Here is a 26,304-nt window from a genome sequence, read left to right as displayed (position 1 = left end):
GTTATTTTAATGATTATGGCCACATTTTTCAACGAATTTGTTTAGGTGCACATCTAGGTATAGTCCCCATATGTCGGTACCGCCCATTTTATGGTATTTTGAAGGCTTTAGCTGCATTTCACTGGCATTTGATGTTTAAGAAGGAACTCGTTTGAATATAAAATATACTTTTATTTTTTTTTTAATTTTCTTTACCTCGTTGTAGAATGTATTAAATGCGCGGCCCTGCTAAACTTAATGCTTTTATACCACCGCCATTTTATGGAGAGTATATTACGTTTATCATTATGGTGCTACCCCTTGATATTTCATTTCAGACCCCACAAAATACGTATACAAATTCCAGATCAACATAAAATTCGATGTGCCACATGTATAAGTTTCGATATAGTTCCCATATAACGGTAATGACAAATTTTAGGTCTTTTGGGATTTTAGCTACAATTTTAAGCTAAATACGCTAAATACGTAGATTGTGTTCCCAGTATGTAGGAAATATCCACGCAGGAAACTTCTTGTTAAAGCACCCATATTACAGTACCTTCTAGTATTCTGTATTTTAATGAGTTCGGACACACTTGCCATAAAACTGTTTCCAATTTAGTATTTGGTGTTTTAAATGGATACTGCATTTTGTGACAAAAATTGCATTTACAGATCCACATCTTAGTGTAGTACTTATATTTTTATTATTGTACACAGGTCCACATCTTCGACATCGTTCATATGATGGTATCTACCGATATTCGGTATTTTCCGATTTTAACCACATTTTCCAACAGAATTATTTAAAAATTGTTATTTGGCGTTTGCAGGAACACAGCATTTGAAATTTTATCTAGTTTCTTATAAAAGGTGGAGAGAGTTAAAAGTTCGGCCGGCCAATTTCTTCTTCTATTGTCCTTTGCTGGTCTTTAATCTATACTATATCTACCCTTTCCTCTTTTCTTAATTAGTGTCATTGTTGCTAATTTTTAATTTACGAGAAGACAACTTCAAAATGAATTAATGTCAACCTCTCTACTCCTCAAAAAAAAAAAAAAAAGACTCATTACAAATCTAATTAGCAATCCATTATTTTAAGAAAGGAATGTCACCACAAATATGTAAACAAATAAGTATTTATTCTTTAGCTCTTTTCGTGTCGAATACCCTAGTTGAAATAACGTTTTGTTAATCCGATTTGCAATTATTTTTTTGGGCTGGGTTATAGAAAAAAATCGATTAATTTAAAATATAATATTTATTATTCATTAAATATTTATTACAACCGCTACAAATACATACTTAATGACTATTGCAAACTCATCCCCTTCAGATACTGAACTTGATTTTGTCGCACTTAAGACGACCAGAGTCAAAGTTAAATGTAGTTTTGTTTAAAGAATTGTCGTTTGAGCCCGATGTCCATTTTCTTATATTTGTAACCATAATATCGTCAAAATGTTGAGGCTTCTTTAGATAGCAGTAATTGTGCTAAGGTCAATCCCTCCCAATTTAACCATTTTTTATTATTTCGGTCACATTACTGTGAATTTGAAAGACTGTGCCACATCAACTCTAAATAAGTGTAAAAGGCTGTAAAATCTGAAGCCTGGCACGTGTTGCACCTGACGTTTTTACTCATCTGTCGATTGTCGTCAAATAAACGCATCAAATTAAAATTATCTAACATCGTATGAATGTGTTGCTAAACGCATTACCCGACTGTGTTGGAATTTACATTCAAAGATTGCTGCCGTTCGTTGAGGGGTGACTGATTATTTTGCTTCCACAAATAGATACGACAGAACGCTTGCACATGTGTGTGTGTTTTTGTATGCACTCACGTAAATATTTTTGGCGAAAATATTTCGCATTTAACATTGGTAATTGCAATGAAACATGTCATACTAATGGAAAGACATGCAAAATTCTCCATGCACATTCCTAATTCCCAACAATAACACACACATACACACACATACGCTTTCTCAGTATTTTAAATATTTAAAGCGAAATAACTGTAGCATATTTCGATGGAATGTTAATAATATCCAAAAATGTCTATTATTCAAAGACTTTAGAGAGATATTTTGAACGTTAATATATTGTAATTGGCTACAAATACGCTTTGTGGTAAATATTGATTATTTGTTTTAATTAGATGTTTGATATTACTGGCTAAAAATTTGATAACCACAGCCTAGGACACAAATGTAGCTAGAAATTGATTATTGAAAATTCGCGGAATCAAGGCCCAAGATATAAAAATTTCCCTACCAGATGTCTAAAAATGTAAAATAAATTTACAATTTCTTATGTTTGGACTCCCCACGCTGCGTCAGTGACCAGGGGCTTATACAAAGACATAAAACTAAATTGATATGGCGGTTTAATTTTTCCATCAGGCGAAAGATGACCGAGGACATTTCCAAAATACATTCGAAAAACCAGTAATGAAAGGTCAAAAATCGGGCGGGGTAGACTAAATAATACCCTATACCACCATGCCTATTTAGTAGCCCTCCCGTAACAAAAAAAGTTTATATTGAGAATTTATGTGAAGTAGATCACACTGTAGAGTATGAGTAGTTATAATTTGATTTCAGGGGGGATGGATTTAAACCAAATTTGACGTAAGCATTTTTACATCTCATTCAGAATAACATTGCTATAGAGTGCATGAAGAATTATATTAAAAAAATTTATATCGGAGCCGAGTTCCACCAAATGGAAAACTTTGGTTGAATGTGAAAAATCAACCTAATCCATCACCATTCATATATGGTGAGCGATAACCGCAAAATCGGATGATTATATATATAGAAGCTATATACAAATCTAAACCGATCTAGATAAAATTTGGAAGATATATTCCAGAGCTGTATCTGATATCCGATACCAAATATCATTGTTATGGACTGAAAAAAACTACAATGCTTATAATTTCGGTAATTTACGAAATTTGTCATTAAGTAAGCGACTAAATCAAGATATGTATGGGAGCCATACCTAAATCCGATCTCGAAAAAAAATTAAAACTATTATTCCTGAGCTGTATCTGATACCTAGTACTAAGTATCCTTACTGTGGAGTGCATATAACGCGTGTGGGGGACATAAACACCAAATCGGATGAAACTTATATATGGGAGCTATAGCTATATTTGAACAGATTTTCACCAAATTTGAAGTACTTGTTTCTAGGCTGATTTTCGTCGAATATACCGCAATTCATCCTACATCGACGAATATTACACATTTTGCGCAAAATAAAATTAAAATCGGACAAAGATATATATAGTCGCTATATCTAAATTTGGACGATTATTATTAATTTCAAGAGATTTCGTCCTTGAGCCAAACAAATGGAAAATTTCATCTCAATCGGAAAATAAATGCGATATGCATTTGGTTCACAAAAATACACGGACAGACGGAAGGAAATCCATAAATTTACTCAGAAAGTGATTCTGTGAGGATTCTCAAAAATACTATGGGTCTATCTCGATTCAAATGGAGTTATTAATGTGTATTAATATTTTGGGATTTCACCTTTATTCTTAATTGGAATCGAACGGAATGGAAAAAGTAAAGATTAACAACAAAATAGAACAGTGTGGCTTGTTTGTTCGGGATACCGTAGTATTTTGTTTTTGCAAAATGGTCTGGCTTTATCCCTTTATTGTTGTTTTTATAAAAACAACGTTTGTTTATTAGTGGTAGGTAGGTATTCCTGCCTTACCCCCTGGTAAACATTACCATCGTTCTCCACTAATAAACAAACGTTGTTTTTATAAAAACAACAATAAAGGGATAAAGCCAGACCATTTTGCAAAAACAAAAGATTAACAACAAATATTAAATTAATATTTGCGAAAAATATACTTACGTTTTTAAGAACATTCTTTTTATTATCTGAAAAAAAAACAATATCAATTAGTTACTTAGTGTAAAAAATTAAAAAAAATGTGATTAATTAAAATTTATTGATTAATTAGAATTGATTTTTTAATTTTTTTAATTTTGTATAAACTGTCTTTTTTCAATCCAAATAGTTGAACATCATTAAAACAAACACAACTATGTCGATCTGTACATTCTCTTATTTTTAATGTCAAGTATTTCCAAAATATTATTTGAATCAATCAGCCTATTTTCTTCACGAAAATACACATTTACGGTACAGAAAACCCCACTATATAGGCTGCACAGTCAGTAAACATATGCAACTATTTATCACATTTGCTAATAACAATATACAGGGAGAGATAAAAAAAACTGTAACAAAGTCAAACGCCATAATTTGCTTTCGGATTTTCGGATTGGTATCCGAAAATTTTGTGGCCATTGTGCGCTGGAAATGAAATGAGGAACCTCATTTTGTAAACATTCTTGGGTGTCGCGTGCTGAGTGGGATGGTGCTGAATTCTGTTGGAATGTTCAAAGTTTGTGGACAAAATGTTTGCGTGCCCAAGACTTTAATACACCCTCCAGAATATTTTCGCGATAATTTTCGGCATTTATTCTGATGCCACGGTCGATTAATACGAGCGGAGAGCGACCACAGGCTTTTATGGCGGCCCACACCATCAACATGGCAGGCGCTTCAGGCGATCTCTTTGGCAAGTAAACACGATCATTTTGTTTCTTTACAAACTGCTGGACAACGAATGTTTGGTCATCGGAGAAAACCAAATTCGGCAGTTCACCCCTTTTCATTCCGTTGCGGTGTAAGTTCTTGCACTTTTTGGAATTTCAATGGTATACCCCGACCTCAATATTAGCTGAATGGAATATTGCGATATGTTCAGCTCACGAGCCATTTTCGGCCACTGCTACGCGGGTTTCGATCAATTCGCGTCTTGACTTTACTTTTCGAACCATTTCTGCTGATGTTGCTGTTTTCTTCCGTCCACCTTCTTGACGTCGGGATACGCTACCGGAAACGAGCGATGGTACGAGACACAAACTATTTATTCACATTTAAATGCTGGAGTGCTCTAACGATAGCCACATGTGGTTTTCCAGCCAAATATAAAGAAATCACACTATCACGCTTGAATTCCATCACAAGTAACTTTTTTTCTGCAAAATTCTAACCAAAGTGCTTTTGTACGCCTGTAAGCAGTATAATGAGCTGTCACTGGAATAATTTTAATAGTTGTCGGACGAGTGGTTTAGAAATGACAGCAGTCTGAAATTAGTCGCAGCAATACAGGGTGAGTATTGTCGGTGTTATCCTTAAACGTTTCATACACTATTTTCGACATCATTTATAACGGTTTCCAGTGTGATCTTTCAGAACTTTTCCGATATCTGCTCGAGATATCTACATAACGCCGTTTAATTTTCAGGAGTTTCCAGTTAGAATATCAAAATCAGAATATTATTATTTGTTTAAAAAATTGGGAATTTACAATCTCAAGTATCAGAAAAACCTTTTTTGTAATTTGTTTCAAATAAAACGTAATATTTGCCAATTGCAGTTTAGGATATGGATCAAATTGAGGAAGATATTAAAAGGATCGCAGTTTTTTCTAATTATTCCAGTTAGTTATATAATTCGAGATGCAAACTTGTAAATCCGATTTTTTCACCGACGACATGGTAAATCTCCACGTTGTGTGGTACAATCTTTTTTTCATAGAACTTGACCTTAAGACTTCCGACGATATAGTCTCTGTGAACATGTTATGTTTATGATTCAGGTTTATTGCTAATTTTATTCTAATTGCAAACACTTCGTTCGATTGAATTTCTTTTCCGGAGTTTAGAAATTGTTGCTAACAACAGAGTGGTGAAGTGGTGAATTCTTATTAAATTCAATAATGTACGAAAAATAGTCATCTTTTGTTCTCGAATTTTATGATATCCAATTATTATCATTCATATATTTCAAAGAAGTGTACACACGCCTTTATGAAATTCCAAGTATTTTGCCCTAAATATTATGAGGATTTAGTTTATCCTTGTAGATATGTATTTTGAAATATTCCCATGGCAATGGTTACAAATCCTTATTAAAATAATATGCTATGCTTACGAATTTATAGATATGCATTCGCTCTGCTACCATATGCAGGGTAGCGGAGGGGGAACCGAGGCGAACAGAATTTAAGATATTTAAGTTGTTGTATAATATATATATTTGTGTGTGTGTGTGTGTGTGTATGTACATACCATATTGTTTTAAAACACAACTATACAACAATTCGAAGTCTAAAATACACAATATAGGCACATACGTATATGCACATATATAAAAATAAATAAATCCTGAGCTGAAAAATGTTCCAAACGAATATCCTGTTTTAATACCTCATACATACGCATGAACAGACACACACATTTATATATCCAGATTCCTACATTGGTACGAATATGAAGATGTGAGTGTGTTTTTGAAGTAAACACATACATATGTACACATGAATGTATGTATGTAGTGTCATATTCTGATACGTGTATCTGATAGCAGAAAATCAACGACAGCAACATTTTTTTCCGAGTTAATGTGACGATACAATCAGGGGTATGTAAATCGAACCTTTTTTATTTACAGCTCGATACGAGTATTGATTGTTCGCCGCAATAATGGAACTATGAAATGTTTAAACTTTACACTTTTCAAAATAACAAAAAACTTAGGTTTCGTTTGAGATATTCATGCAGTTTTGTGATAAAGTGTTTGATCTAGAAAACTTCGCTGAAAATAAAGTAGTATGAACGTAATTGTGAGATATGCAGCATTCACTGTTTCATACGGGTCTCAGATCTGGGAACATAAAAAGAGGACGTTGTAGAATAACACCTACATTTCTGAATCTAAATTCATATTTTTGCTGTAAACACCCGAACTTATACTGTTAATATCGAGACTGTTTGAAGCTCACTGTTTGGTTGTATTTTAAAATTGTTTTTGGATACACTAACAAAATCCTAGGACTTAGTTCAGGGTATGAGCGAAGGAAGTTCTTGATAAAAATATGAGTTGATCCAACCTGTGTTCCAATTATTAAGGAACGTGTAGAGTGGTTTCAATATGACTTATTGAGAGGCGAGATCGGTCCACATTTTATTTCAATTTTCTGAAGATTTTTTCGGCCGGAGTTCCCCTTAAAAGTAAAGATGTCAATATATCTATAGCTCTAATTTATATCCTTAACTTTGGCACGAGAGGTCACATTCATCATAAAAATAACTCCGTCAAATGTTTAAGAAATTGGTTAATATAAATAATATAGCTTCCATATTTTAGTTCCAACTGATTTTAAATGTAAGTCGCTCTAAAGTCGTTATACACAATCCCTTGCCACCATAGTATCCACATAGCGGTGGATGGTTTCACTAAAACGATCCCGCTTGACTTTTGTCCGTTCTCACTGATTTTGCTTTTAACATGTAATAATCTAAAAGAGAGTAATGTTCGTTACTTCGCATATAACTCAAGAACGGCTGGCCTGATGAAGAAAAAATGGCAGACACAGCTGTGGACCTACTTCTTTCATTTGGCAATAATCCATCCAACGAGAACTCAAAATGCGAAACTCATTGGGATTGCAATCAGTGAAATAGCGAATATAAAGAGGCACTGTAATATATAATGGTAGAGCGAATTAAAAATTAAAGGAAGTTCTTGATAAAAATATGAGTTGATCCAACCTGTGTTCCAATTATTAAGGAACGTGTAGATTGGGCACAAACGCTTCAAAATCTCGGCATTATGAATTATACAGTGTGTTTCATCATTATATGCTAAACAATTACCATTGCGAACGACACACGGGTCCACGAGCACCCTCTCTGTGGCAAATTCTGTATTTGGACTTAAACGGCCCACTCCTTCGTTAATATATTAAAAAAAAATCACAAATTTCAATTTAGACATTATATCTTCCGCAACACTGGTTTAAGCAGCTTTCTGTTTTGTTTCACTGTCACAACATCTTCATTTTGGTCTATGAGTAATTACAAACAGACTACGCTTGCAAATCATTGCATTTTATTAACAAAATGGGTGCTGTGTGCAATGGATACGTAAATAAGAGGAATTATCAGAGAAGCATAGAAGCATTGGACCATACTTCTTCAAAGGTATATCCATTTTTATACCCTCCATTATATTACAGCGATCTGCAGCACCTTAAAAAGCTGCTTAAACCAGTGATGCAAAAAAATATAATAATAATAGCTAAATTTAAATAATTAGCATCAAATTCTATGCCGATTTAACGATGTCCGTGTGTCTGTCTGTCTAGGATGGTTGAAATTGAAAATGAGAAGTATCGATTCACGTTTTCGTATAGCCGCGATATAACGGTATAACCCGATATTAAGCATTTTGATGATTTTAGTCAAATTAACACGTAATTGTTCCAAATTTGCTAAAAATATAAAAATTATTTACTCAGAAAATTTCGTTTTTCCAGAAGCTAGTGTTCGAAATTTCTAACAGTCAAGTTTACATCTATGTAAAGTCATGCTTGTGGATGCAAACCATGCATTTAGTATTTAGTGTAGCATATATAGTGGCAATAACTCCTCATCATTACTTTTTTCATTTATTATTTCTTTTGTTATTTTTTAAAATTAATTTAAAAAGTATCCAAAACTATGCGTTTCAGGTATGTACCCCTACTATCGAGGGCGAAGTGGGATATTTTAGGGTTGGATTTTTTAATTACTATTTTATGACTCTCTTTAACTACACAAAAATTTGTTTAAAATTGTACCCTTTTCATACATAAATATTTTTTGAAAAAGGGCATTTTTACGGTTCGAAAAATCGAACAGTGGAGCGAAATGGTTTGACATAGTTAATACTGGTGTACATTTTACCATAAAACGGTATCTCCAGATTTTCGGTATTTGTAGTTCATCAGGGGTTCTATAACCGGTATCAAAAAATTGTTCATATTGGTCCAAGATTTCCACATAACGGTTCCACCGACATTCAGTATTTTGATGATTTATTTTTTTAGTATTTAAGATTCTCAATAGATAACAATCCTTGTAATAGAACATTGCCCCCTCATTGGCAGCTGGGGAAATTCAAGAGCTTGACTTGCATGATATGTGGTTTCAATATGACTTATCGAGATCGGTCCACATTTTATTTCAATTTTCTGAAGATTTTTTTCGGCCGGAGTTCCCCTTAAAAGTAAAGATGTCAATATATTTATAGCTCTAATTTATATTCTTAACTTTGGCACGAGAGGTCACATTCATCATAAAAATAATTCCGTCAAATGTTTAAGAAATTGGTTAATATAAATAATATAGCTTCCATATTTTAGTTCCAACTGAGTTTAAATGTAAGTCGCTCTAAAGTCGTTATACACAATCCCTTGCCACCATAGTATCCACATAGCGGTGGATGGTTTCACAAAAACGATCCCGCTTGACTTTTGTCCGTTCTCACTGATTTTGCTTTTGACATGTAATAATCTAAAAGAGAGTAATGTTAGTTACTTCGCATATAACTCAAGAACGGCTGGCCTGATTTTGCCAAGTCACACCATTTCGAAATGGTCTCTTGGCAGAAAAAATGAAATAAAAAAAAAATTGCCGAGAAATACGGCAATTTTTTACTTTCACATAAAATTTTTTCAATTTGACATTCTTTATAGAAGTGTGCAATCTTTTTTTGCTTTTAATTTTGAGTGTAAAATTTAGAAAATGAAATTAGTGCACAATACGATGTTAAATAGAATTTAAATCACAGGACTTACATCATGCTTCTGCTGGAAAATGCGAACCTATTCAAACAAACAAGAAAAAATGGCAGACACAGCTGTGGACCTACTTCTTTCATTTGGCAATAATCCATCCAACGAGAACTCAAAATGCTAAACTCATTGGGATTGCAATCAGTGAAATAGCGAATATAAAGAGGCACTGTAATATATAATGGTAGAGCGAATTAAAAATTTATTAAGAAGAGGATTTGCAGATCAAAATCCCAAAAGAGTTTTTGGTTACGAGGAAAAATTAGACCTATCAAAGGCCATAGTCGAGCTGGGACGACCATGTGATGTCCTATGTACAGGGTGAGATGAAAAAACTGCAACCAACTTCCGACTGCTGTCATTTCTAAGCCCCTCGTCCGACAGCTGTTAAAATTATTCCAGTCACAGTTCATTATATTGTTTATTTTGAAAAGCAAGGTTGGCACTAAAAAATACCAAAGTGTCGATCACCTCAAGCAAGGGCTTTGCCGGGAATTCATTGAATGTTTCGTGCCAAAGGTGAACAATTCGAACAAATCTAAACTTATTCTAAAATTTGATGCTATTTCCGACATTTTTTGCTTTCATTAAATAAAATTAAAAAAAAAAAATAAAAATTGTGGCGTCTGACTTTGTTGCAAATTTTTTATTTCACCCTGTACATTACACACGATACCACTGTTGGCAATACATATAAAGGGAAGTTACAAAGTCTTACATCTATAGCAATAACTGCTCGTTATACCCTCCGCCATGGAAATAAGAGTATTTTTCATTCCAGTTGTAACTCATCGGAACAACCCACTCGTGATCAGTGTAAAGTTCTAGGTCGATATAATGCTGTCTGTCTGTCCGTTTGTCTGTTGAAATCAGTATATTCGGTATTTGTACGATATAAGCCACATTTTAACTCGGATTTAAAAATCGGTAGTTCGTAATAGCACTACCACCGGTGTCACAACATTGTCCATATTGGTCCACGGTTTCCTAAAGCTTCCATATAATGGTTCCGCTTGATATCCGGTATTTTGAATTGTTTCAAACTCGAAGCTCACAAAAGATAACAATTTCTGTAAACGGATAGGTTCGCTTTTTGGTGCACCGCCCATATTACCGTACCAACCATTTGGAAAATTATAATTTGGAAAATTTTAATCCACACTTTTTCCTTCAACCCCATCAAAATTCGATCAACACTAATTTTGGGGCCAAATTGAGAGCTTTGTTCAATGGGATTTGATTTGATAAATAGAGTTTTATATTTTATTTCTCAACATCGATTGATAATATTTAATATTTGCTATCAATTGTGTTCCAAACATTTGCTTCTTTTGTTCAGTTTCTCACTGTGTGTATTTGTTGTTGAAATGGATGGATAAAACAAAACACACACACACAACATTGTGTTCACAAAATCCATTTACAATATGCTCGTCAGATAAAGGTTTGTTGGCGAAGTGCAAACAGGATTTCCCCAATACATAAATTTAAGCATTCGGATTTTAAATATGGATCCAATACTCTTGCTCTACAATTTATGACTGAATTTGTTTTACATTTAAGTGTTGAATGTTGGGCATTGTTGCGTTCGTTGCCTGGTCGTTGCTTGGCTTGAGTTGCAGTTGTTGGTTGGAACGAGGACGCAGCGAGACAAGTGAACAGTACTTCACTCAATCGCAGCGTTTTAAAAGCCCATCCCATTCCGAGTGTTGATTAATTTTAATGTGATTATTTTCGTCAACAATGCCAAAGCTGTGGTCCAGGTCCTGATAACATTTGATAAATGCAGCTTGTGGTGCCATCATTGGGGTTAATTTGTTCAGTTTTCAGAGTGGAAGTTTTATTGTTCAAGTGGAGGGAGTATGAGAGAGTACAAGTGAATTCTTTAAAAAATCTTTTGATGAATTGTTGGGTATTACATGAATGAAGGGTTGAATAAAAAGGATTCGGGATGAATGTAGGAATCCTGCTTCTAGGACTATGCCACCACATTCGTTTCTTTGTATGGAACGATCTTGCACGTGCTGTTCCCCTAAGATACGAGTATGTATGTGCCAGATGGCTATTCATTCCCACATTTATTTGTACATGTATTAAGTCATTGTTTATACAGGGATGTTGTCGGGACCGTACAAAAAATCCTATACTGTGGAGTTTCTTACAAATGACATATTCACATGTGGGCTCGGGGAGCTTGTCGTCCTTTGCAAAATGTGTTAGTTGGAGATTGCCTTCTTTGGAATTAGGTTGATCCACCCTCATACGTTTGTATATACAATGGACAGTGTATGATTTGGGGCAACATTGATGGTCTCACATGTGTGTGCGTGCGTGTGTTCAAATGTATGCTTGAATGCGTTTTTCTCCTTGACCGATTCCCAAATCCTTTATTTTGTTTTTTCCTTGTTGTCGGTTCATCCTAAATTTATTATCCTTTATATTCCATGTGTTTGCCTTTCCTTTTAAGCCAGAGTTTTTTTTATACCGCATACACAACAAACACCCACACGCTGGCAAATACATATCCTTGCTGCTTTTGAAAAGATTCTTTTTCGGTTATTTTCCATTTTTGTGTTGACTGGAAAACTCCAAAGACGTTAGTTCGGTGTTTATTCAATTCTCATTTTTTTGGTGGTTCAGTTCCCTGCGATGTAAAGTTTAGTCACTTTTTTTGTTGTTGAGTATTCTGGTGTTCAACTCGTTGCTAACGAGTGTGAAATGTTTGTAAAAACACCTATGTTTTCTCGGGGTTTGGTAAATGCTTCACTACACACAATATAACTTGTTGTTCCTGCATAGTACGCCGACTTTACAAATTGGAAAAATAATTTTACGTTTTTGTAAGACAGTGGTGTCGTTTGACATAGAGGAAAACATCTTTTATAACATGGGAGATCTGTTAATCCTATTTGTCAGGTTTACTGAGGATCCAAAAATGGGAGATCTTTTGATCATATTTGTCACGTTTACTTACGATCCAAATAATTTGACTGTGATTATGGAGAGATTTATACATAAAGACAATGATAATAATGAGAGTTCTCTCTTATAATAAATGTGGTTCCAAATTCAGACCTAACAGAGCAGCTAATCTGTTTGTTGTTACATTTTTAAACTTAGAAGTTTTATCGAAACTATTTCATTGAGAAATGTGGTCAATAATACCAGAATATCGCAAAACGAGAATCTGTGCGGAAATGTTGCTAAAATCTTCAGATAACTGAATATCAGGAGGTACAGTTATATAGAGGCTACAGGCAAACGTGTATAGTCCACGTTCCGAGGTAGAATTCCTTACGATCTCTAAAAATGTGTTTGGTCTAGGCCAAACAATGTTGAAGTAGGTCCGGTTTCACTTCCAAACACCAACTGCGAATAGAATAGGTTTTTAGCTTCCATATATGCAGGGCGAGATACAAAACTGCAACACAGTCAAACGCCATAATTTTTACATTTTTTTTTAATTTTTTTAAATGAAAGCAAAAAATGTCGGAAATAGCATAAAATTTAAAATAATTTTAGATTTGTTCGAATTGGTCACCATTAACAGGAATTATGGCTCTCAAACGGCCAATAAAACCGTTACACGCTGCCCGAAAGTTACTCTGCGGTATTTTTGGCCCATTCCCGGTGAAGCGCTTGCTTGAGGTGATCGACACTTTGGTATTTTTTAGTGCCAACCTTGCTTTCCAAAATACTCCAGACACAATACATAGTCCAACGGATTGGTATCCGGAGATTTTGGTGGCCATTGTGCGCTGGAAATGAGGCGAGGAACTTCATTTTGTAACCATTTTTGGGTGGCGCGTGCTGAGTCCTGTTGGAATGTCCAAGGTCTGCGGCCAAAATGTTTGTGTGTCCAAGGCTTTAATACACCCTCCAGAATATTTTCGCGATAATATTCGGCATTTATTCAGATGCCACGGTCGATTAATACGAGTGGAGAGCGACCATCGGCTGTTATGGCGGCCCACACCATCACCATGACTGGCGCTTGAGTTCTGGTGGCCAACCGAAGGTACACATTTTCAGCTGGCCTCTTTGGCAAGTAAACACGATCATTTTGTTTGTTTACAAACTGCTTGACAACGAATATTTTCTCATCGGAGAAAACCAAATTCGGCATTTCACCACATTCGGCCAAGCGAAGCAACTCTTGCTCTTTTGAGTATATTTTCTTTCTGTTGCTGTGTAAGTTCTTGCTATTTTTTGAATTTAAATGGCTTTACCCCGAGCTCATTTTTCAATACTTGCCGAATGGAATATTACGATATGTTCAGCTCACGAGCCATTTTTCGTCCACAGCGGCGCGGGTTTCGATCAAGTCGCTTCTTTACTTTTCGAACCATTTCTGCTGATGTTGCTGTTTTCTTCCGTCCACTTCCTTGACGTCAGGCTACGCTACCAGTATCATAATAACGAGCGATGGAACGAGACACAAAAGATTTATTCACATTTGAATGCTGGATTGCTCTAACCATAGCCGCTTGTGGTTTTCCAGCCAAATACAAGGAATCACACTATCACGCTTGAATTTTATCACAAATAACCTTTTTTTCTGGAAAATTCTCACCAAAATGCTTTAACTGGTGTAGGACGACTGGCTTAGAAATGACAGAAGTCTGAAGTTGGTTGCATTTTTTTTTTTCATATCACCCCATATATATTTTTCGTCAGATTTGGCATTAAAGCCCCTGTTAAACAATAATATTCTCTAAAATTAGTTAGATACAGCCTAGAAAACCCTTTGCAAATTGTATCTAGATGGGTTCAGATTCAGATATGTCTCCCATATATATTTCTTTTTAATTCGTTGTACATGATGTCCGGTGAGCTGGAGTTTTGGATCATACGATTATGTTCAAAGTAAAAGAAAGTATATAAAACATTTAAATGTTTCATTCGAATTTAGATTTTAGTCCTTTCAAAGGCATAGCATGGACTCCATAGCAATGATACTCATTACGAGCAGAAAAATTACTTCCGTCAATTCATATAATGACATAGCTCCCATATAATAGTTCCATGCGGTTTCATATGTCAACAGCCGCTCTCAAGCCGTAAAATGCATGCAATAACGATCAAAATTGGTATGATCTACTTCAAACAAATTCCAATATAAACGATATATATATTGGCATTTATTTAATTTACAACAAATGAAATATTATGTCCTTTTATAATATTCCTTCTCAGTATTATTTAAAATAATAGGCATTTTCAAAAATTTGATTTGGGTTTTCGCAAATTAACTCATGAATCGAATAAATAATTTACTAAAACGTTCTCTCAAGCATTCACCTTTTTCACACACATGTGATTAATGTCTGGTCTCATTTTGGTCGACCTTGAATTAGGGTTTAGATGGACAAGGACGATGTTTAGAAGTTGCCTTATACTAAATGGGAATACAGAACATTCTATATTGGAGATAAATGCTTTAAAAACCTGAAAATGGGAAAATGAAAAGTGTGCCCAATATAAACTCATTACGAACAAACATTTCGTAAGAAGATGTTATTTAGGCTTTTGAAACACTTAAGATCGTGTGGAAGTTCTATGTGTGTGTGGGGTCTATATGTTAATGAAATAAATTTTTACTTCACAATGTCTTTATTTATGTCCACTCGTGAACACCACTGTTTACACTACATTGTTGTATGCAAAAAATACATACACATATACGTGAACAAAAAATGCATATGTATAGAAATGACGTTACACACAAAACTTCATAAAAGGATTTTGACATACGAACACACATACATATGTAAGTGTATGGGGTTTGCCCTCATTCTCTAAGACAAAAACGATATGCAAACAATCCCGTCGGTGTATGGAAGCGTAAACGAAAATGATACGTATAGAAAATTTCACAGCTTGTTTCATTCTTATTCCTCACATTTGTACTGACTTGGCAGTGGCGAAGAGATTTTTCAAGAATATCTGTTTCTTCAATATTTGTACTTATAATAAGTGTGATTGTGTGTGTCTGTGTGTGTGCATCCGTAAATGTGTTTATGTTGGCGGTGTTGTGAAAAATGTTCAGATTTTGTGTTTATGTTAACATTTTTGGCGCATTATCCTCATGAATGAATGGTACATTACAAGGTAAATATCTAAGAAATTGCTAACTTCAAGATTATTTGAATAACTTGCACAGTCAGGAAAATAATTGTGTCAATAGATACAACAAACCGGCAAATTATTATTTGAAGGCCCGCTTCGTAGGACAGTAAGCACGTAATATTGTAGAAGCACAAATTTAAATGTGAAATATTTAGTTGAAAGAGGTGTATGTTTATTTATTCTAATTCTTAATTCAGTTTTTTCTATTAAGACACGATTTTTGGAAACGGAAGGAGTATTTAAGGAAAAGGTTTTATTGCTGAGCCAAAAAAAAAAAAAAAAAAAACAATAGCACTGTGCAACTTAAAAAATGGTTGCGGGGAAAATCCAAAAGATTATGAAACTAGAGCTAAAAAAGAAGACACGTCTAAAGTTTTCATAGAAAAGTAACCAAAATACAGGGGGTAAGTTCCCCCACTTCCACTCTTTTGGAAAGTTTTGGATTAAGATTCCTCGGAATTCGTGAATTTTTATACCCTGCCTACCTTTGGAAAGGAGGATATATTAACATTGCCATTCCGTTTGTAACATCCCTAAATATTCGTCGTAGACCCCATAAAGTATATATATTTAAAATCAGCATAAAATTCTAAGTCGATTAAACGACGTCTGTCTATCTGTCGGTACATCTGTTTGTTGAAATCACGATACAGCTCACATTGTTTGACGTAGAGCGTGAAAATTTAGCAGAACAATTTGTATTGTATCTAGGATGGTTGGAATTGAAAATGAGATATATCGGTGCACGTTTTGGTATATTCCCATATAACGGTACCTCCCGATATTCGATATTTTGATGATTTTTGCCACATTTTCTCACGGATTTGTCTGAAATTTGGTATTTGTTGTCTGGATTCTAGCTCCGTTGATGAAAAATTGCATGCATAGATCCACGTTTTGGTATAGTCTCCATATAATGGTACCTCCCGAAATTCGTTATTTTGATGATTTTTGCATTTTTTCACGGATTTTTCTGAAAATTGGTATTTTTTGGTCCTAATGCATTTTAATGTTTCCTTTACCTTAAGGTGGAGGGTATTAAAATTTCGGTACAGCCGAACTTAATGTTTTTTTACTTGTTGGTATATACTATCATCGAAAATATTGCAGATAAAAAGTAGAGGAACATTTTGATCGAAAATTTTAAACCACAAGCGACTCAAGAAATCGGTATTTTTCATCCTTTTTTAAATATGGTTTAAAACGTCACTTAAATGGGATCGTAGCAAATCATAACATTAATCTATTTGTCATAAAATTCTGCTTTATAGGTTCTAGAAAACCTGAGGAGTCTAAATTTTATCTAAACGCCAGGAATTCATATATTTAAAAAAAAAAACAATTTATGGTTAAAACATTTTCATTTAATTTTAGAAGGATGTGACAAAAATATTTTTCATCAAACATGACATTAGTAAGCAAAGAAATAAAATGTTCACCAGGTTTTATGAAAAATACATTCAAAATTTATGTACTAAAAGTGAAAAAATTGGGTTATTGAAAATGCCTAAGGGACTTGAGTTCTGCGTTCTTTGGCTAAATGTTGTTAAGACTCTAATAAAGTTTTTGATATATTTTACAATAATTTGAGATATAGTTTACAATGTATAAAATAGAGCTTTAAATTGATAGAGATTTTTTTCTGCCAATTTTGGAATTTTGAATTCTTATTAGGTAGAAACTCTATTTACAGCAAGTAGAAAAACATTAAGTTCGGCCGGGCCCCTCAAAATTTTGGTAAAGAAAACATTTTTATTTAAAAGTATCTGAATTCAAACTACAAATACCAATAAGACCATTTGGATAACGCTGTTAAATTTTTCAAAAACCATAAAGTGGTTGAGGCCTTTGTATGGGGGCCATACCAAAACGGGAACCTCCAGAGACAATTTTGTTCTTCTACCAAATCTTCTTAAATACCAAATTTGAAACAATTTCATGGGTAAATGTGATTAGGATTATCAAAATACCGAATATCGGGAGGTACCGTTATATGGGGGTTATACAAAAACGTGGACCTAAACATACGATGTTGCGCTACCGGAGCTAGAGCCCATTATGACCTACAAATACCAAATTTGTTGTTCCTAAATACCAATTTTTGCACATATCCGTGGAAAAATGTGGCAATAATCAGCAAAGCGCCGAACATCGAGAGGTACCGTTATATGGGAGCTATACCAAAACGTGGACCTATATATACAATCATCCGCCACTGGAGCTAAACCATTACGAATTACAAATACCAATTTTTAGAAAATTCCCTGGGAAAATGTGGCGGAAATCATCAAAATTATCGAACATTGGGAGGTACCGTTATATGGCGGCTATTAGAAAGCGTGGACCGATATATCTCACAACACAATACAAATTGCTGTGCCAAATTTTGAAGCTCTATGTCAATTAATTTGGGCAGTATCGTGATTTCAACAGACAGACAGATGGACAGACAGACTATATTGGACGTCTCTGAACACGAAGGAGTATGATAATAGTATTACGATTTGCCAAGTTTGGACGACATCAAATACCCCCTTCAAGGGTTATTATGCGCACAATCCAGCCAGATTGACTGTCCTGAAACAGATTTCGTCCAAAGAGACGTTGGGTCTAATGATGAGTCACGTTTTGGCGGTATTAAATGATACAGGGCCCTCCATATAACATTTTATTTTTAAACGAGTGCTAATTTCGTGAATGCTAAAACTTAGCTCATTCCTGATTTGAAACATAATTATACTTCCGCTGAACGAATATGGTTGTGTATGCGTTTAAACAATGTTGGAAAATACTGCGACATTACTTTGAAAATCATGGTACAGTTGTGTCACAGAAAATTCGTACACATATATTGAAAAGCCGATGCACCCAAAACGATTCACTGTTGGGTGCGGATTTTGGTTGAGAAGCAAAGTGGGGCCATTTTATTCGAAGATGAGCAAGGGCTGTTATGTAATCAGATCGTATTGAACGAGTTTTAGTTCACAAAAATTCGAGAGGAGAATATTGACAACATTTGGACTGACCTACGTGCCACACAGCAGAAGCTACACTCTGTGGTTTGCGCCCTGTTTTTGAAAATCGCATTTTCAGCCGGATTAACTCAACCTCGGAGCTGCGATTTGACACCGTTGGAGTATGATTTGTGGAGTGCCGTCAATGAGAATTGTTACGCCGACGAGCCAGATGCAATTGTCGCATCAAAGGACAATATTCGTGAAGCCATTGTTGAAATACGGCTGAACACAATCGATGCGTTCAAAAATTATACCAATGGTGTAGGTTTCTGCATAACCAGCCGAAGCAGCTCTTTGAATTTGTTATCATTAACTGGAAGGATTGTATTTTCAACACAGCGTGTTTGATGCATCAAATACATGAAATCGGCCGAAAATATATATGGTAACTATATCCAAATCTGAACAGATTTCGATATTATTTGAAAAATTCATTTTTGTTCCCAATTCCGTTACTTACTTCAAATTTTATTTAAATTGAATATACATATCGTGTTGGTGCACCAAATACATGAAATCGACCGAAAATGTATTTGGGAGCTATATCCAAGTCTGAACCGATTTCAATATAATTTGGGAAATCATTTTTTTAGATAAAATCCATCACACGTTTCAAATTTCATTAAACTTGGAGATACATAGCGTGTTTGGTGCATCAAATTGTTGAAATCGGCCGAAAATATATATGGGAGCTATATCCAAGTCGCAACCGATTTCAATATAATTGGACAAATTTATTTTCGGATCAAATCCCGTCACACATTCAAAATTTCATTGGAATCGAACATACATATCGTGTTTGTGGCATCAAATAAAGAAAATCGGTCGAAAATATATATGGGGGCTATATGCAAATCTGAACCGATTTCAATATAATTTGGAAAACTTATTTTTGTTCAAAATTCCGTTACGCGTTTCAAATTTGGAGACTGTATCTGTAATCGATCAATAGATATGTTCATATAAAATCTAAATTTTTTGGAGGTACCTCCGATTTTGATGCTATATCTCCAGCTCCAAGTGGAATTTCAAATATGTATATAGCCTATGTTACTTTCAGGCGATGTTGTAGTATACATGGAAATTTTCAGAAAAAAGTGTTCAGCGGATTTCGAGTCCATAAATTACAAACATACAAACATGTTCCTCTTTTATAGATATAGATTCATCCTAAATTCAGACAGCAGAGTTGCCTTAAAACTATCAAGTGCCAATGTGATAATTAACATAATATTGTTTTGTTTCTTTAGAATGAAATGAATCATGCGATGGCATGCTAATATCAAATAAAATGAATATAAACAGTACTTTATGATTAAGCCTAGTGTAAGACGCCCGACCAACAGAGCTACCATGACTAGGTTTTTTTAAATATCATTTTATTCACAGCAGCCACGGAAGTTGCAAAAAGGGCCAACTGTTATCAATTGCATTTTGAGTGAGCACCTTTCACTAAATGCTTGAAAATGTTGCTGCAAAACTAAAAGGAGCAACAACTTAAAACGACGGCGAAGACAAGTCAAACGTCTGTTTGTCATAAACGGTTGGCATTGGATTGCAGATGGCCGAATGTGGCGAAAACTTTATGGGCATCAAGCAAATCGTTGGGACGAAACCCGGTTACTAGCATCAAGAAGACAAACTACAAAGCAACATATCTACGATAAAACACTTAAGCGGATTTGTCATACTCGCAACTAACAGCTTGAGGAAGAAAGTAAGAAAACAAAAATCTTTGAAGAAGTAAGCCAGCTTGGGTTTAAGCAGCAAAAAGAAGGAAACAAACAACACACAAACACAGAACTATAAACTTTTCCGCGATTTTTTTGGATAAACCTCAAAAATAAACTTTAGGTAGATTAGATGGCAGTCGGTTTAGTTACCTTAGTGAATATTAAGGTCCATAAAATATTTTATTAAGAGAGACAGAAACGAAACTATAAAGTGCTACTTGTCTCGAAAGATTTTTTTTTATTCTTTTTAATATAAATTTAAAGTTTTCTGTATGGGCTCCAGTAAATAAATATTGAACATAAGAATTGTACAATTTTTGTATAATAGACTCGAAGATCCCGAAGCATTAGATGTTATTCACGGTGGAAATTTATTACATACATAACTGATTATACTAAAAATATTTTGTTATTCAAGTGGTAATTCTCGAAATGATGTCGTTGTTTATTTGTTTGTGGCATGCAGGGGGAAACTAGATAGGCGCATGATTCCTTTTGATAATCTTCGTGGAATTGAGTTGTTTAATGCATGTTGTCATGTACTGATAGGTCGCATTTACAGTCCGATTGATTTGTTTGGCCGAACTCTATTGGAATTTGTAATAATCGGTCTAAATTAACATTTAGTTCCAGACTTCAGACTGCTGTCATTTCTAAGCCACTCGTCCGACAGCTGTTAAAATTATTCCAGTGACAGCTCATTATATTGTTTACAAGCGTACAAAAGCATTTAGGTGAGAATTTTCTAGAAAAAAAAAAAATTCTTTAAATTTGGCTGGAAAATCGCAAGTGGCTATAGTTAGAGCACTTCAGCATTTAAATGTGAATAAATCTTTTGTGTCTCGTACGATCGCTCGTTACCGTGGTACTGGTAGCGTAGCCCGACGTCAAGGAAGTGGACGAAAGAAAACAGCACATCAGCAGAAATGGTTCGAAAAGTAAAGAAGCGACTTGATCGAAACCCGCGTCGCAGTGGCCGAAAAATGGCTCGTGAGCTGAACATATCGTAATATTCCATTCGGCAAATATTGAAAAATGAGCTCGGGGTGAAGCCATTGAAATTCCAAAAAGTGCAAGAACTTACACCGCAACAGAGATAAAATAGACTCAAACGAGCTAAAGAGTTGCTTGGCGTGGCCAAAAGTGGTGAATTGCCGAATTTAGTTTCCTCCGATGAGAAAACATTCGTTGTCCAGCAGTTTGTAAACAAACAAAATGATCGTCATCGTGCCTTGGGCACGCAAACATTTTGGCCGCAGACCTTGGACATTCCAAAAGGACTCAGCACCATCGCACTCAGCATGTGCCACCCAAGAATAGTTACAAAAAAGGTTCCTCGCTTCATTTCCAGCGCACAATGGCCACCAAAATCTCCGGGTACCAATCTGTTGGACTATTGTGTCTGGAGTATTTTGCAAAGCAAGGTCGGCACTAAAAAATACCAAAATGTCGATCACCTTAAGAAAGCGCTTCGCCGGGAATGGGCCAAAATACAGCAGAGCAACATTCGGGCAACGTGTGACGGTTTCATTGGCCGTTTGAAGGCCATAATTCGTGCCAAAGGTGACCAATTCGAACAAATCTAAACTTATTCTAAAATTTGATGGTATTTCTATCTATTTATGATGCTATTTATGGCGTTTGACTTGTTTGAGGTTTTTATCTCACCCTATATATAAATATGATTCATACAAATGACGTTCTATTATAAATTAACCCTATAAACAATGTCTTAAAATCATTGCATGTAGTTTCCACTATTTTTAACTTACATTTTTTTTATAAGTTTCCCAGCAATAGATAATTGAAAGAATTAAGTGGCTAGAAATGTTGTGGTATCACGTTGCGACAAAAAAAAAATTATGTATATATATATATATATAGTAATGATGATTTTGCAGTACAATATACCATATATATCCTGAAAATTAAAAAGTTTATGTAGGGCTAGATTTTTTCTTAATTTTGGAAAAAGTGTACTTTTTGTCACAAGATGATACCACAACATTTCCAGCCACTTAATTCTTTCAATTATCTATTGCTGGGAAACTTATAAAAAAATGGAAGTTACAAATAGTGGAAACTACTTGCAATGATTTTAAGGCATTGTTTATAGGGTTAATTTATAATGGAATGTCATTTGTATGAATCATATTTATCCAAACATGATAACACGAATGCCTACCACATGAACAGGGGTAAGGTTTTGTTTGTTTTTTTTGTTAACTAAAAGTAAAATCCAATGGCCATTTAAAGTTTTTAACGCACATTCATATCACGGGGAATCGACTTAATACCTATTTCGTTCAACACGATGCTTATAACTCGCCATATTACTCTGTGTATGTGTATGTGAACTTTTGCAACACTTTTTACTTCAGGTCGCACAAATCTTCATGACTGTCCACATCCTGTTGGCTGTGCCACCTGATTGTATTTATGTTGCACATGTTTCCCAAAAGGTATTTGTCAACGACCAAAGTGGTCCCATATCTTATCTAAACAAACACATACACACATACAAGTAACACAACACACATACTCGTACATGCCACTATAAACATAGTTGCATAACGTTCGTAGTCGAGTATGAAGGCACACATATACATACACACTGCAATACAAAGTGCTGCATTAAGAGATGGAAGAGTCAAAGCTCTCTAAAGCAGAAGTAAAGCAGTGTGCAGCAAAGTCATCTCCAATATTCCACATATAAAAAAATATACTGGGGTTAGAAATTGAATTCCAGAAATAGCTGATTTTCGGAGGCTCCATTGGATTGTGGGCCTTTAAATGTGTACAGTACAATTCTGAAAGATCAGAACGATTGACGACCTTATCTAAAATATGTCAATTAAAGTACTCTGTGTTTATTTGAATTTTGTTTATTTTTCAAATTTTTTTTGGCAATGTTAATTTGAAGTTGAGCAGTTTTTTTTTTGGCATTAGCTACATATTTAATATTTTAAAATAAGTATACCCTCCACTATAAGATGGGGGATATATTAACTTTGTCATTCCGTTTGGATCCCCTCGAAATGTTCGACTTAAAACACATACATTCGTGATCAGCATAAAATTCAAAGTCGACATAACAATGTCCGTCTGCCCGTCTGTCGGTTTGTTGAGGTTAAGATAGAGCTCAGTATTTTCACCATAAATAAACGAAATTCGAAATAGATGTTGGTTTTGTTCCTAAAAAGTTTGACATTGAAAATGGGCTATATCGGTCCACATTTATTTTCCGATTTACGTTATTTGAAAGGTTTCCGCCCCAATTTCCAACCAAATCAGCTATTGTTTGACATTTTGGTATTTCAGTGTGTAATTTCAAAATTTATTACATGTCGATACACTTTTTGGTATTGCAACGACGTCATTATATATCCTGGCTTTCGAAATTTTCAGATACACCATATAGTATATTTATATACGACATAAGCATAAAATTCCAAGTCAATTTAAGGTGTCAATTTCCGTTTAAATCAATATTATGTGCAGTAGAGCTTTACCATAGTAGTGTAGATTGATAGGTATTAAAAATGAATTGTACCGGTCTATTTTTTCGCATAGCCCCCATATAACTTTACCACCCGATATTCGGAATTTTTCTCGACCTTAACTGCATTTTTCTACGGAATTGTTCCGAATTTGGTATTGGTAGTTCGCAATAGGTTCTATCTCGGGTGTCCGAGCATTGTCTATATTGGTCCATGTTTACCTTTGAACCCATACATTAGTACATTAGTAGTGAACGTAATTTTTTCTCCACCAAGATTTTTTTTATAAAAATTACATGAATTGTATTAAGTTCCACCATTTTGCAACAACGGTGTCTGTTGTCTTATGTAAGTTTTAAGACTCACAGAGCGTATATTTTAAATATACAAAACAAAACATTGGGCAAGCTACCTATCGAATTGAAACGTTTTTTGGCAATTGAACATACTGAACCCTATCTTATTGTCTTGGCGCCCCTTTGATATCTGAACTAACAGCCCCGAGTTCGCCAAAACTCTGATACGAACATCTCAAACAAGTAAATTTATTCAAAGGTGTCTGGAGATTTTATGGCAAACTTAAGTAATATTTGTGTGGTGGCCAATGTCTTCACTTTTGTTTTCTTTTTCTAAATTTACACTTTTACATTATTTCATTGTTAGTTTTATATTCTGTACGAATAAGGATTCGAAAAGTGCACACTTCCTTCAAGCTGTAGTTACACATTCACGGAAGATGCAATACCCAGTTGGTCATATTTTTCAACACATTTTGAAAAGGGAATTGGGAATATTGATGGCATCGTTGCAGTAAAAGAATATTGGGAACAAATTGATAATGGACATTTGTAGGACATTTCGAAATATGGAATTATTTACAAATGCATTGATATCCAATAAAGACACTGGAACTACCACACCGACACCAAAATCTTATTTTAAAAGGATTTTTTAATATAAATAAAAGGTATCCTAATAAGACGATTTATTTTTGGTATTCAGAAATCGAACCCCTTTTTGAGGATGTTTGTTTCATAACAAAGATGGAGGAATGTCGGTTATAATGAAAAGCAATATCAGACAAATGTCCACCCCAACCTCGCTTACAGAAGAGAAAGAATTTAATCTTTAACCGAAATAGTTCTGATTCCTTTCTCGCGGCTCCAAAGGAAGAAATCTCAAGATCACAAGATCTTGGTTGCCAATTCTGATCACCTTCCCAGAGGAGAGCATTGGTTCGTTGTTTGTGTGTCATATGGACCCACTTGTTGAAAGTAAACGCTGTCCAGATTAATACCATCCAACTGCGGCCATAAACATGTGGGCTTGCTTAAGTTCCTGAGAAATCAATGACGCTTTTGGAATGCGATAGTCTGACGAAAAGCGATGAGATATGGACAAACATAGGGTTTTCCCCAACATTTTGGGTAGTTGTTATTGTGAACGCGCACTGGTTTTATTCTTCACATAACTAATTCAAGAATTCCCCCCAATTTCTGTTTGCGTTGCTTCACGACTACACAAAAATGCTCTAGTTTGCGAACTTAAACTGCAAGATTTTTACCATTTTTCTGGTGTATGTCAATATTTTCAGTGTGTTTGTGAAATGTGTATCGCTCCAGTTTTAAATATTTTTTTGAAAGTATTTAAAAATAACACGCATATATATAAATATATGCTCTTACCGTATATTATCCAAAATTATGCTTAAAACACAAACGGATTAAGAGAAGACCTGGAAAGAAAGAAAATGAAAATATTTTTGAATGTCACTTCCAATGTACATAATTTAAGTGATGGTTTCCCATGAATTTCCTGAAATATTTTCTGTATAAAAATAATCTATAGTTGTTAATAGTTTCCAACAATATTTAAATTAAACAGGTAATACTTAATACTCAGGGATTGTGTCTTGCCTCATTGCCAAGAAGTTTATATTTCAAAGCATTTGACTTTCCTATCGGTTGCCAAGTGTCTGATATTTATAACAATAAGCAAACAGCATCTCAATCACCACAAAGACCGGCAGGACAGCTAGAATCACACACACACACACACGTACACACACACACACACACGTCTTGGCCTTGTGGGGCGTTAGTTCCAAACTCTCTATCACAAATTCCAAATGAATGCCAACCAATGATGGGAACGAAGAAACTTTTAATAAGAGGAAGTCCGAAAAACGTTCAAGGAAATATGGTAAGCTTCTT

The 26,304-nt window shown here is 34.7% G+C and overlaps 1 protein-coding gene across 1 annotated transcript in view; it reads right to left on the bottom strand.

Moving 5' to 3' along the window:
• The window catches only part of LOC101891156 (mucin-2), a 133,972-nt gene that overhangs the window by 40,865 nt on the left and 66,803 nt on the right, over nucleotides 1–26,304 (bottom strand). Inside the window, exons 3-4 of the mRNA XM_011298210.3 lie at nucleotides 25,777–25,826; nucleotides 3,874–3,899 (exon numbers count right to left, since the gene is read on the bottom strand). The gene's annotated coding sequence lies outside the window, so the exon portion shown is untranslated. The remainder of the gene's footprint in view (nucleotides 1–3,873; nucleotides 3,900–25,776; nucleotides 25,827–26,304) is intronic.

This window comes from Musca domestica, unplaced genomic scaffold, assembly GCF_030504385.1.
Source record: "Musca domestica strain aabys unplaced genomic scaffold, Musca_domestica.polishedcontigs.V.1.1 10, whole genome shotgun sequence".
NCBI classification, from domain to species: domain Eukaryota; kingdom Metazoa; phylum Arthropoda; class Insecta; order Diptera; family Muscidae; genus Musca; species Musca domestica.
The sequence above is the reverse complement of the archived record's forward strand: the minus strand, read 5'-3'. Positions and strand labels throughout refer to the sequence as shown.